This window comes from Ixodes scapularis, unplaced genomic scaffold, assembly GCF_016920785.2.
Source record: "Ixodes scapularis isolate PalLabHiFi unplaced genomic scaffold, ASM1692078v2 PGA_scaffold0__279_contigs__length_252992795, whole genome shotgun sequence".
NCBI classification, from domain to species: domain Eukaryota; kingdom Metazoa; phylum Arthropoda; class Arachnida; order Ixodida; family Ixodidae; genus Ixodes; species Ixodes scapularis.
In genome coordinates, this window is record NW_024609835.1 from 92,772,629 (window position 1) to 92,784,092 (window position 11,464).

At 50.0% G+C, this 11,464-nt stretch overlaps 1 pseudogene; it reads right to left on the minus strand.

The window, feature by feature from the left end:
• Positions 1-10,904, minus strand: LOC115313168 (annotated as a pseudogene).
• Positions 10,905-11,464: the final 560 nt, after the last annotated feature.

Below are 11,464 nucleotides of genomic sequence, written 5' to 3' on the forward strand. Positions count from 1 at the left end.
CTAATGATGACCTCTTCGAGGATGCGCTGTTCACAAAAAGAAAATAGCTTGGTTGAGATATAAATTTGCTTGTTTCCTTAAGATTTAACACATTACAAAACCATTATTGCAACAGAGAAAATATTATTCAAAACCTTCCCTGCGATAGATTTGTTTCTTAATACCTTTTTATTCGCCGTAGCACGGGCGCTTTCGTCTTGGAATCATGTGACACGGCCGCCATTAGGTGGCTTTACTGATCGCTTTGCTCGCCTCGTCACACCTTGGCAAATGCATTAGTATTCGTGTTTTTGCGTCTGTTTTCACTACATTTATCACCTGACGCTGTCAATTATCGTCACATACCTACTTTTGCTTTTTAACTGCTGTCCATTCCTACTTACAGAACCCTTATGGGTGATTTTGTACAATGTTTGGACCATTTTTAGAGCCTGCCTACCGGGCGTGCAACCTTGCACAGGCACATCTTGTTAAAATTAGCGCAGACATGGGAGAAACAACATAGAGACAAGATAACGCTTTTAAAAACTGTAACATCAGCATCATTTGATTTGTTTGTTTATAATAATACCACTGAATATGTTATAATATTTTAGAGCGCAGCTCTTAGGGGCCCGTTTCCGGCTTGAGCGGCGTCGGCGTCGCCGTCGCCGTCGGCGTAACCGCGAGGTCACGTGACCCACCCAGATCACGTGACCCCCTGAAGTCACGTGACCCCTTTGAGGTCACGTGACCTAGAGGAGTCACCTACCCGTCAGTACGCTTCCATCTTCCTCCTCAAGAGCTGCGCTCTAACCGGCGTTCCAGGGAATTGTAAACGGCTTTCATTTTTTGTTTTCACTATATAAACCTTTTGTTTATCAATTTAGTTTTCAATTAAAATAAAACGGTCGAAGTCAAAACGCTTTAATGATTTTCCAACCGACACTTACAATGTGTGATGCCGAAAAAAACAACAAAAAACGTAGTCATTTGTGTCTGGCATTGTGTTTGAATTTGTTTTTAAAAGCCTGGCGCGACAAAATAATCGTTGAAGTTTGCGCTGCGCGACATTGCTTGCATGCATAGGCGCTCTTTCGCATCTTATGTAGCAAGGGTTGAAGGAAATAAAATTTTACTACTTAGGTTAGTGTCTTATATGAACAATTTACACCACATTAGCAGCAGGAAAACACAGCTATTTCTTGTTTGCCTTAAGTGTGCCGCGTTATGTAGCAAGCTGATCTGTTCAAACAAGTAAATGCCTGCGCACTCAGGTTTATAAAAAGGATGTCAGGAATTCAACCAACCTCAACTAAAGGTGCCTTAGTTTTTTTGTTTTTTTTGTTTTTTTGCACTTTATTATTATTTTCCGAAAGATGCGCGGAAGAGGAACTTTGACATTGTTTTCCACTTAGCCCATATCGAGAGCATGCTGTGAGTATACTTCTGTAGACAGAATGTTTTATTTCCAGAGGTCGACAGTGCGAAAAACGCTTAGTCAGTAAATGTTTCTACCTGCCATGGACCATGGAAACATTTTTGCATACCATATTTCTCAAGAAAATACAGGCTAATAAAAAAATGCTTCCTCTCTAGATTCACTATGTAAATATCAAACATATCAAATATTGTCACGGTTGGTGACCAATAAACAAGAAATAAACAGGAAGAAATAAAGGTTTAATGTGACGAACTTGTGCCAAAAATAAAAGGGTACAAAAATAATACCAGAGCGTCGCCAGCGTCGAAGTCGGCGTAGCAGCAGAGTCGAACGCTGGGGCGAAACTGACCCCTGCTTGCCAGGCGGAGCCGTTTTTGTACACGCGTTGGCTTCTGGAGCATTCGATGTAGAAGGTTCGACGCGTAGAACATTCTAACCTCGAATCAGCTAGACGGTTCTCGAATTCACCAGAACATCACATTACAGTGTAAACAAAAATGCGTAGCCGCGGCCAGGAATCGCACCCTGGCCATTCGCGTGGGATGCAAGCGCGATAACCGCTAGGCTACGGCCGCGCTGCCTACTTGGCGCGCGGCATTACTGCCCCCTTAAAAAGTGCATCGCCCCGATGCAACACAAAACGAAACAAAGCACATAAAAAGAACGGCAAACTAAAGAGTCATTTGAAACACACAAGATCCACAGTCCTATCGGGCGTAGTACGGCTTCAGGCGCACGACGTGGACGACTTCAGGTCGTGGTGGGCGGCGTGATGATGTTCTTGTTCCGTCGTTCATCACCTCGTAGTTCAGCTCGCCGAGGCGACGAAGTACCTTGTATGGTCCAAAGTACCGTTTCAGCAGTTTCTCACTGAGGCCGCGGCGACGGATGGGCGTCCACACCCACACCCTGTCTCCGGGCTGGAAGTGAACGTCCCTGCGACGAAGGTTGTAGCGGCCCGCGTCGACGCGTTGCTGGTCTTGAATCATTAGTCGGCCGAGCTGGCGGGCTTCTTCGGCGCGTTGAGCAACCGCCTGGGCGTCGTCGCTCTCATTGTCAGATGGCTCATGGGGCAGCATTGCGTCCAGCATGGTCGTTACCTTCCGACCATGTACCAGCTGGAAAGGGGTGAATCCAGTGGTCTCCTGAACCGCCGTATTGTAGGCGAACGTGACGTAGGGCAACACCTCGTCCCACGTCTTGTGCTCTACGTCGACGTACATAGAGATCATATCGGCGATTCTCTTGTTGAGTCGCTCGGTCAGCCCGTTGGTCTGCGGGTGGTATGCAGTGGTTCGACGGTGGCCGGTGCCACTGAGACGAAGGATCTCTTGCGTCAGCTGGGCTATGAACGAAGATCCACGGTCTGTGATGAGGACTTCAGGGGCGCCGTGTCGGAGGACAATGGACTCAATGAAAAACTTGGCGACTTCAAGAGCCGTGCCCGCTGGAAGGGCTTTCGTCTCGGCGTACCGTGTGAGATAATCGGTGGCGACGATAATCCAGCGGTTTGCCGACGTTGACGATGGGAAAGGGCCAAGTAAATCCATTCCGATCTGCTGGAACGGCATAGACGGGGGAGAAATCGGATGCAGAAGTCCTGACGGCTTCGTTGGCGGTTTCTTCCGTGGCTGGCACTCGTGGCATGATCGAATGTATAGGTGAACGGTCTTCGGTAGCCTCGGTCAGTAGTACTTTTCTCGGATCCTGGCGAGCGTCCTGCTGTAGCCAAGGTGTCCAGACGTTGGGTCGTCATGGCATCATTGGAATATTTCGTCTCGAAGGGTGGCAGGAACAACCAACAGCCATGCTGTGTTGTTGACGAAGTTCCCCTTGTACAGCACCCCTCGCCGCATGGAGAATGTATGCAGGATTCTTAAGAAAGCACGGGGAACCGAACTCGCTTGTCCCTCTAAGTGCTCGATGAGCGCTCGCAGTTCAGGGTCGTCTCGTTGGAGTGCTGCCATGTCGCTGACGTCCAAAGCGCCGCGGAAACACTCATCGTCGTCGTCTTCGATACAGGCAGGACCGGCCTCGACAAGAGCTCTTGACAGGCGGTCGGCGTCATGGTGCTTCCGGCCGGACTTGTACACAACGGTCATGTCGAACTCCTGCAGTTGTAGGCTCCACCGGGCGAGGCGTCCGGAGGGGTCTTTCAGATTCGCGAGCCAGCAGAGCGAGTGGTGGTCCGTGACCACGCGAAAAGGACTTCCATACACATATGGGCGAAACTTTGTTATTGCCTAGACGGCAGCAAGGCACTCCTTTTCAGTTGTAGAGTAGTTCCTCTCCGCCTTAGACAGCGTCCGACTCGCGTATGCGATGACTCGCTCTGCCCCGTCCTGCCTTTGAACAAGCACCGCGCCAAGTCCGGTGTTACTGGCGTCCGTGTGGATCTCTGTACCAGCGAACTGGTTGAAATAGCCAAGAATCGGGGGCGTCTGGAGTCTTCGTTTCAGCTCATGGAATGACCGCTGGTGTTCGTCTGTCCATTCGAACTTTACGGCGTCCTTCGTGAGGTGCGTCAGCGGTGCGGACAGCTTGGCGAAGTCCCGAACAAATCGTCTGTAGTAGGCACAAAGTCCGAGGAATCTTCTCACGGCCTTCTTGTCAGACGGCGGCGTAAATGCAGCCACGGCGCGGGTCTTCTCAGGGTCAGGGAGAAGACCTTTATTGCTCACGACGTGGCCAAGGAACTTAAGTTCACCATAGGCGAATCGACACTTTGTTGGCTTGAGTGACAGGCCGGCGGTCTTGATGGCTTGAAGCACGGCTCGAAGCCGTTTCAGGTGCTCGTCAAAATCTCGTGAAAATACCACGACGTCGTCGAGGTAGACGAGGCAGCTCTGCCATTGCAGACCTGCCAGCACGGTGTCCATGACACGCTGGAAGGTGGCTGGCGCAGTACAAAGCCCGAACGGCATTACTTTGAATTCGTACAGTCCGTCGGGAGTGACGAAGGCAGTTTTCTCCCGGTCGCGTTCGTCGACTTCAATCTGCCAGTAGCCACTCATCAGATCCATCGACGAAAAATATCGGGAGTGTCGGAGTCGGTCTAACGTATCGTCGATGGGGGGGAGCGGATAGACGTCCTTCTTCGTCACAGCGTTCAGTCGACGATAGTCCACGCAGAACCGCAAGGTTCCGTCCTTCTTATTTACAAGGACGACTGGGGACGCCTATGGACTTCTTGAGGGTTGAACGATGTCGTCGTCGAGCATTTCTTGGACTTGATCCTGAATCACCTTCCTTTCCTTTAAGGAGACTCGACACGGTGACTGGTGGACAGGGAGCGCGTCGACGTCGGTAATAACGCGATGTTTCGCCATTGGTGTTTGGCGAACTTCCGACGACGTGGCAAAACAGTCACGGTATTCAGCGAGGAGATCAACCAGTTGCCGGCGCTTAGGAGCTGGGAGCTCGGGGTCAATGTTGATCGGCGGCGGCGGCGTGCTGTTCTGCTGTGACGACGAGGTTTCTTCGGAGATTGCGGTGACCACTACTGGCGCCTGAAGCTCCTCAATGTGGCCCACAGTGGAACCCTTCGTTAGGTGCTGCGGCTCCTCTCGAATGTTTGTCACAAGAACAGTTGTAGGTCCTTTTTGGAGATCCGTTACGCCTCGTGCGACGCCAATTCCTTTCTCAAGGAGCTGTTGGACGCTGCCTTCTAGAAGAGCTTCACCGTGCATGGCTGTGTCGGTTATGACGGTGACGAAAACACACGACCGCGGCGGTAAGTTCACATGGTCGGCGATAACTCGGATCGCGGTTGACGTCGTGTTGGTCTCCACCGGCAGTAAAACAGGCTTTCGCAGCGTCAGCTGGTTTGCCCCGAGGTCGATGATGGCGCCATACTCGCAGAGAAGGTCCATTCCGAGGATAACGTCCCTTGAACAGTCTTGCAGAACGACGAACTTCACTGGGCACTTCTCACCGTGGATCTCGACGCGAGCAGTGCATCTCCCGACTGGTGTGATGAGGTGCCCCCCGGCGGTTCGTATTTGTGGTCCATCCCATGGCGTGGTGACTTTTTGAAGGCGGCGGGAGAGCCTCCCACTCAAGACCGAGTAGTCTGCTCCGGTGTCCACGAGTGCTGATGCGTCGTGGCCGTCAATGACGACGTTTAGGTTATTGGACACCACTGCAGGGGCGTCGTTTTGGTATCTGGTAGCGTTCGAGTGGGGGCCCTCCGACGTTCGTGGAGGATCTTGGCGTCGGTCGTCTTCGGCAACTCCACCTCCAGGGGTTGCCGCGCCTAGTTTCCCCGGCGTGGAGTGAGGGGCGACAGGCTTTCACGTCGGGGTCGGTGCATCGGCGAAGCTGGACGTCGTGGCGAAGGCGAGCGGAACTCTCGGCGGGACGCAGGTTCGGGGGACTGAGGTCGTCGCAGGTAGTCGTCGATTTCCCGAGGCCGTTCACCATAACGTTGTCGCGGGTCGTTCGGGTGGAACCCGCGCAGTCCGAGTCGACGGTATGGGCATCGGCTGTAGGTGTGGTCTGCTTCCCCGCAGTGGAAGCACAGAAAGCGTTGGTCGGGCGTTCGCCACACATTGGTCTTCCGGGGTGCACGGGGCTCCTGACTGGCGTACTGGAGCTGGTCGTCGCGGCGTCGGTCGTGCTGCGGCGCAGGAGAGTGACGTCGGGGCGGCGCAACATAGGCTCGAGGAGGCGGCGGTGGCCGTCGGGCCACTGCGGCGTAAGTCAACGTGGGCTCCTCGGTGGCTGGCACGGCGACGGGAGCCTCTGGTTGGATGGCTCTCTGAACTTCTTCCCGCAGAACCTCGGCGATGGAGAGCGTCGCTGGTCGGTTTGCAGCTGGCAGTAAGCGGCGGATTTCCTCCCGGACGACTTCCCTGATGATTTCGCGGATGTCCATACCAGGAGTGTTTTCGCCGCTAAGCAGAGCGGTTGCAGTGACGCTTGGATGCCGCTGGTAGTGGGAAGCGCGCGCTTGGAGGCCGCGCTCGATGTGTGTTGCCTCGGTGACGAAGGCGTCGACGGTTGCCGGCGGGTTGCGGACGAGGCCCCCGAAAATGTCGTCTCTCACCCCGCGCATGAGAATTCGTAGTTTCTTCTCTTCGGTAGCCCGAGGGTCGGCGCGGGCACTCAGGCGCAGAACGTCCTCTACGAAGCCGGTGACGCTCTCGTTGAAGCCCTGGGTTCTTGTTCGCAGTAGGTCCTCGGCTCTCTCTCGGCGGTGGTGGTTGCAGCACGTAGCCTTGAGATCGGTCTTGAAAATATCCCACGAGGTCAAAGAGGACTCATGATTCTCGTCCCAGTGCTTGGCGGTACCCTCAAGCGAAAAATAGACGTTGTACAGGCGCTGCTCGTCGGTCCAGCGATTGCGGCGGGCAACGCGTTCATACTGGTAAATCTAGTCTTCAACGTCTTCGTATTGCTCGCCGTGGAATGGAGCAGCCGTGCGCGGTGGGACGGGCAAATAAACGACGGCTGGAGCGGCCGGGGTCTCCGACTGGTTGGCCATCGTCGTCCTCCTGTTTTGCCTGGTCCTGGGTGGCAAGGGTCCTGATTCCGGGGGTAGGCCTAGGTTCCGGCGACTTAATCGGATCTCGGTCTGGTCTTCGCTGGGTTCTTGGGGGCTTGTGTTCGGACTTGCACAGCGGGAACTCGGAGGGGAGCGCTGCACGGGTATGCGGTTACCCCGCACCCCCACCAAAATGTCACGGTTGGTGACCAATAAACAAGAAATAAACAGGAAGAAATTAAGGTTTAATGTGGCGAACTTGTGTGTGCCAAAAATAAAAGGGTACAAAAGATAATAACAGAGCATCGCGGGCGTCCAAGTCGGCGTAGCAGCAGAGTCGAACGCTGGGGCGAAACTGACCCCTGCTTGCCAGGCGGAGCCGTTTTTGTACATGCGTTGGCTTCTGGAGCATTCGATGTAGAAGGTTCGACGTTCTAACCTCGAATCAGCTAGACGGTTCTCGAATTCACCAGAACATCACATTACAGTGTAAACAAAAATGCGTAGCCGCCGCCAGGAATCGAACCCTGGCCATTCGCGTGGGATGCAAACGCGATAACCGTTAGGCTGCGGCCGCGCGGCCTACTTGGCGCGCGGAAATATCATTAAGTTCAAATAAAATTGGTGCCCCGAGAAGCAGGCAGTGCACACTGTGCCTGTGAGTTAAACTGTTTCTTACGGTTAAGCACATTACTTTTTCATTATGTTTTGAACCGGTATTTTGATTATGCGTCAGTGCATTAATTCTTCCATCTTTTTTTTTATTGTGAAGGTTAGTGCTTCCAAACACGGTTGAACATGCTTGTTATCGTCCTGTGCCATCAGACCTCACCACCAAATGAAAAGTTTGACCACGTGCGCCATGAGCTATGTAAAAAAATGCACAATTTAGGTACAAAACCACTTAGGAAGTATTGAAGTGGCTTTCTACCCGTTTTCTTGATTTCTTGCTGAAAAGCAAGAATGATATATTAAAATAAACAAAAACGACATAAAACGCTCACACAGCCGCGAGACTGCTCAGACCGAAACCAACTGAAATGAAGCCAGGTAATCGCAACTATTGCGCTAGCACCTTCTATGGGCCAGTTGGGTAACTACTCAGATGGACAGGTCTATAGTAATGGAATATTCACAAAGAAATAGTCAAATTAGACGTTTTAGTGATTTATACATCGTAAAATCGGTTTGCCAGGATGGGGCGGCATTGGTTCACACTGTGGATGGGCAATTTAACCAGGGCAGTACGACTGCTAACCTGAGGTATTTAGCGTGCTCACGCAGTAGTGATACACGACCGCACGCCGGTACGATGCTCATCCAGATCGAAACGGACAGGGGTAGGGCTCGAGCCCAGGATCCCTGGGTTCTGCAGCGCGAGCTGTCGCTCCACGCGCGTCGAGCTGGGTGTGCGCTTTAGCCCACTCGGCCACCGATCCCCCTTGAATATTCACAATATTTTAAGCATGACATGCAAACATAAGCCTTTTGTGAACAGCCAGGTCATGCCATAACCTTACCTCTTGTAAACGCAGGCATGTTCATCTTGATTACTCGCGCTTCCAAGTTGGGTTCCAGCGTGTAGCCTGGGTCGGCTATGATCTCGTCCCCTTTCTGGAGGTAGTCTTCAACGCCACAGGTCCCAACAATGTACTTATCTCACATTTGAAAACGAGCGTGTTGGTTAGTAGATACAAAACTTGAAAGAATAAAACAGAGAGGACGAGGACGGGAACACCCCGTCCTCGTCCTCTCTGTTTTTTTTTTGTCCTTTCAAGTACTTATCTCAGGCTCTTCCTCCAAAGACATGAGAAACAAACATCATCTGCCCATTAGGCGCCATTACAGTCAGATATTTAACATTATTTGCTGCTTTATAAGCACTGGATATTTGAGCACGGGTCATTAACTTATTTTGCCTCTGCAAGGCAACCTTGGTGCAATCAAAAATGCAAGTGGTCTTGGCATACCCATTCTCCACAAAAGAGCCAGGCGTGCTGCTCTGTATGCGTGGTCGTGGGAGCCAGATGACAACATACTCCCTAGTTCTTTTCAGGATTTCAAGCAACTCTTTGAAGATGGCACAAATGCGGCTTACTGATATTTGAAATCTCCGGGCAAGGTCACCATTGAGAAGGCCCAGAGGTAGTCTCATTAGAGTAAGAAGAAGCTGATCATTCAGAGGCATGCGTGATTCTGCCGGGGTCATCATGGAAACCATTTATTCATTTACCCTAAGGGCCCTTTCGGGCATTACCCATAGAGGGGAATTCATACAAAACGAACAAGTTGACAGTAGTGATACACAGAAAACTGAAAAAAAAGAAAAGAAAAGAAAGCCGCGGCACGCAAAAAAGCAGTACATATAATCACGAAGTTCAATTGCTGCACTTCAATGGTAACATTATACAAATACAAAAAGAAAACCAAGGACACACTACAGAACTATGGCTTATCTGCGACGAGGGGCAAACATGATTATGTTTTTTGTTTGTAAAATGAAAGGAATTAGGAGATTTAAAAAAGCATGATAATCCTGTGTCACTGCGATATCATACGGTAAGGCATTCCATTCAGAAACGGCAAGGTTCAAAGGAGAGCATTTGCATAGGTTGGGGCGCGCAAAAATTGGGGTTACTTTGTTGGGGGGGTCTAGCCGTGGGAAGATAGGGTTAGCTGGAACAATGTGTGCTTGACGGAAAGGTGTAGAAGAGTGATATATTTTATGAAATAAAGAAAAACGGGCAATTCGTCTTCTGTTCTCGTGAGATGCTAAATTTGAGGACTCTTTTATGCTTGGTATACTACAAGTGGTTGAATAATTGCGTGTTATAAACCGGGCTGCTTTATTTTGGAGAGACTCTAATTCATTGACTAGATAAGCTTGGCGGGGATTCCAAATAACTGACGCATATTCTTTTTTAGTTCTTACAAGGGATGTATATGCCATTAGTCTTGCTTTTGTGTCAGATAAAAACAAGTTTCTTCTCAGGAATCCCAGGGTTTGATTAGTCTTCCGTAATATTGTCTCAATATGTAATTTCCAAGATAACTCTACTGTGAGGTGAACACATAATTACTTAAATAATTGCACGTTTTCTATATATCTACACCAATAATTTGATAAGTATGCTCGGGAGTGTTGGTTTTTGTAGTGGACGTCATATGTCTCGTTTTATCCGTATTTATCTGCATTTGCCAATCAACACACCATAGTGAAATTTTGTCTAGATCTGCCTGAAGTAATGCGCTATCAGAGGGGGTAGATATAGTTCGGTAGATGAGGCAGTCGTCTGCAAGAAGTCGGATCGTGGACTGAATGTTTACGTGAACATCATTAATGTATTGTAAGAAGAGGAGTGGCCCAAGTACTGTTCCTTGCGGTACACCAGGTTTTACGGCTATTGGGGGAGAGATTATGTTATCGATAACCACACACTGAGGTCTCTTTGAAAGAAAGTCTGAGATCCATTTAATGATACTCGTTTCTATATTAGCATCTGTCTGTTTATTTTATTAACTTTGTATGCGGAACACAATCAAAGGCTTTAGAAAAGTCAATAAAAATTGCGTCAGTTCCGGGGGAGGAATGAATACTTTTATGAAGGTCCGTAATTAACTCGAAACGTTGAAGTTCACAAGAACGTCCCTGTTGAAAGCCATACTTGTCTGAAAATAGAAGGTAGTTAGTCACGAGATGCTTCATAGTCTGAGAATAAATTATGTGTTCCAGTAATTTACATGATACGCAAGTAAGAGAGATGGGTCTGTAATTTGTGAGGGAGTTGCGATTGCCAGATTTGTGAATAGGGATGACATGGGCCAGTTTCCAATCGTCGGGTAGGGTTCTAGTAGAAAGTGACTTTTGGAAGAGTGCTCCTAAAAGTTTGCTGGATATGTCTTTTGTTAATTTCAGCAATTTTGTGCTTATTCAGCTAGAGACACAAACACAGCCCTTGATATTCCAGTGTAGAACTCAATGTCAGCACTGGACATTGTCAGCCAAACTGCAGCTTTTGAGGACCCTTTTGTGCAGTGGTTGTGATCGGCAACTTCATGGACCTCTCACTCGGTCCCCTGGCTCTTCGTTGCCACCTGGAAAGTGGAAAGTGAAGACTGCATATGACAATATTTACAAAGAGCTGTACCCAACTCATGTTTTTGCTTCAGTACTTACTTCCGGAAACCCAAGTTGGGCATGTACACATATTTCGATACACATAAAACCGGTTGGGCATGTACACACAACCCCAGCGACCCCTGCAGTAGCAGCAGTCGCTGGGGGCTGCTGTGCAGAGAGAAAACCAAAAAGTCATTTTCACCAGACAACAAAGAGCGAGCTGACGAGTCAGTGCAACTGTCTTCTCACCATGCTGGCTGGCCTGTTGGATCCTCGCACAATCGCGGCTGTAAGCAACTGGGGCCCAACGTCTGCGGCAGCAGCGGTCGCTATGGGTTGCTGTGCAGAGAAAAAAACCAAAAAGTCATTTTCACTAGACAACACAGAGGGAGCTGACAAGCGAGCGCAACTGTCTGCTCACCGTGTTGGGTAGCCA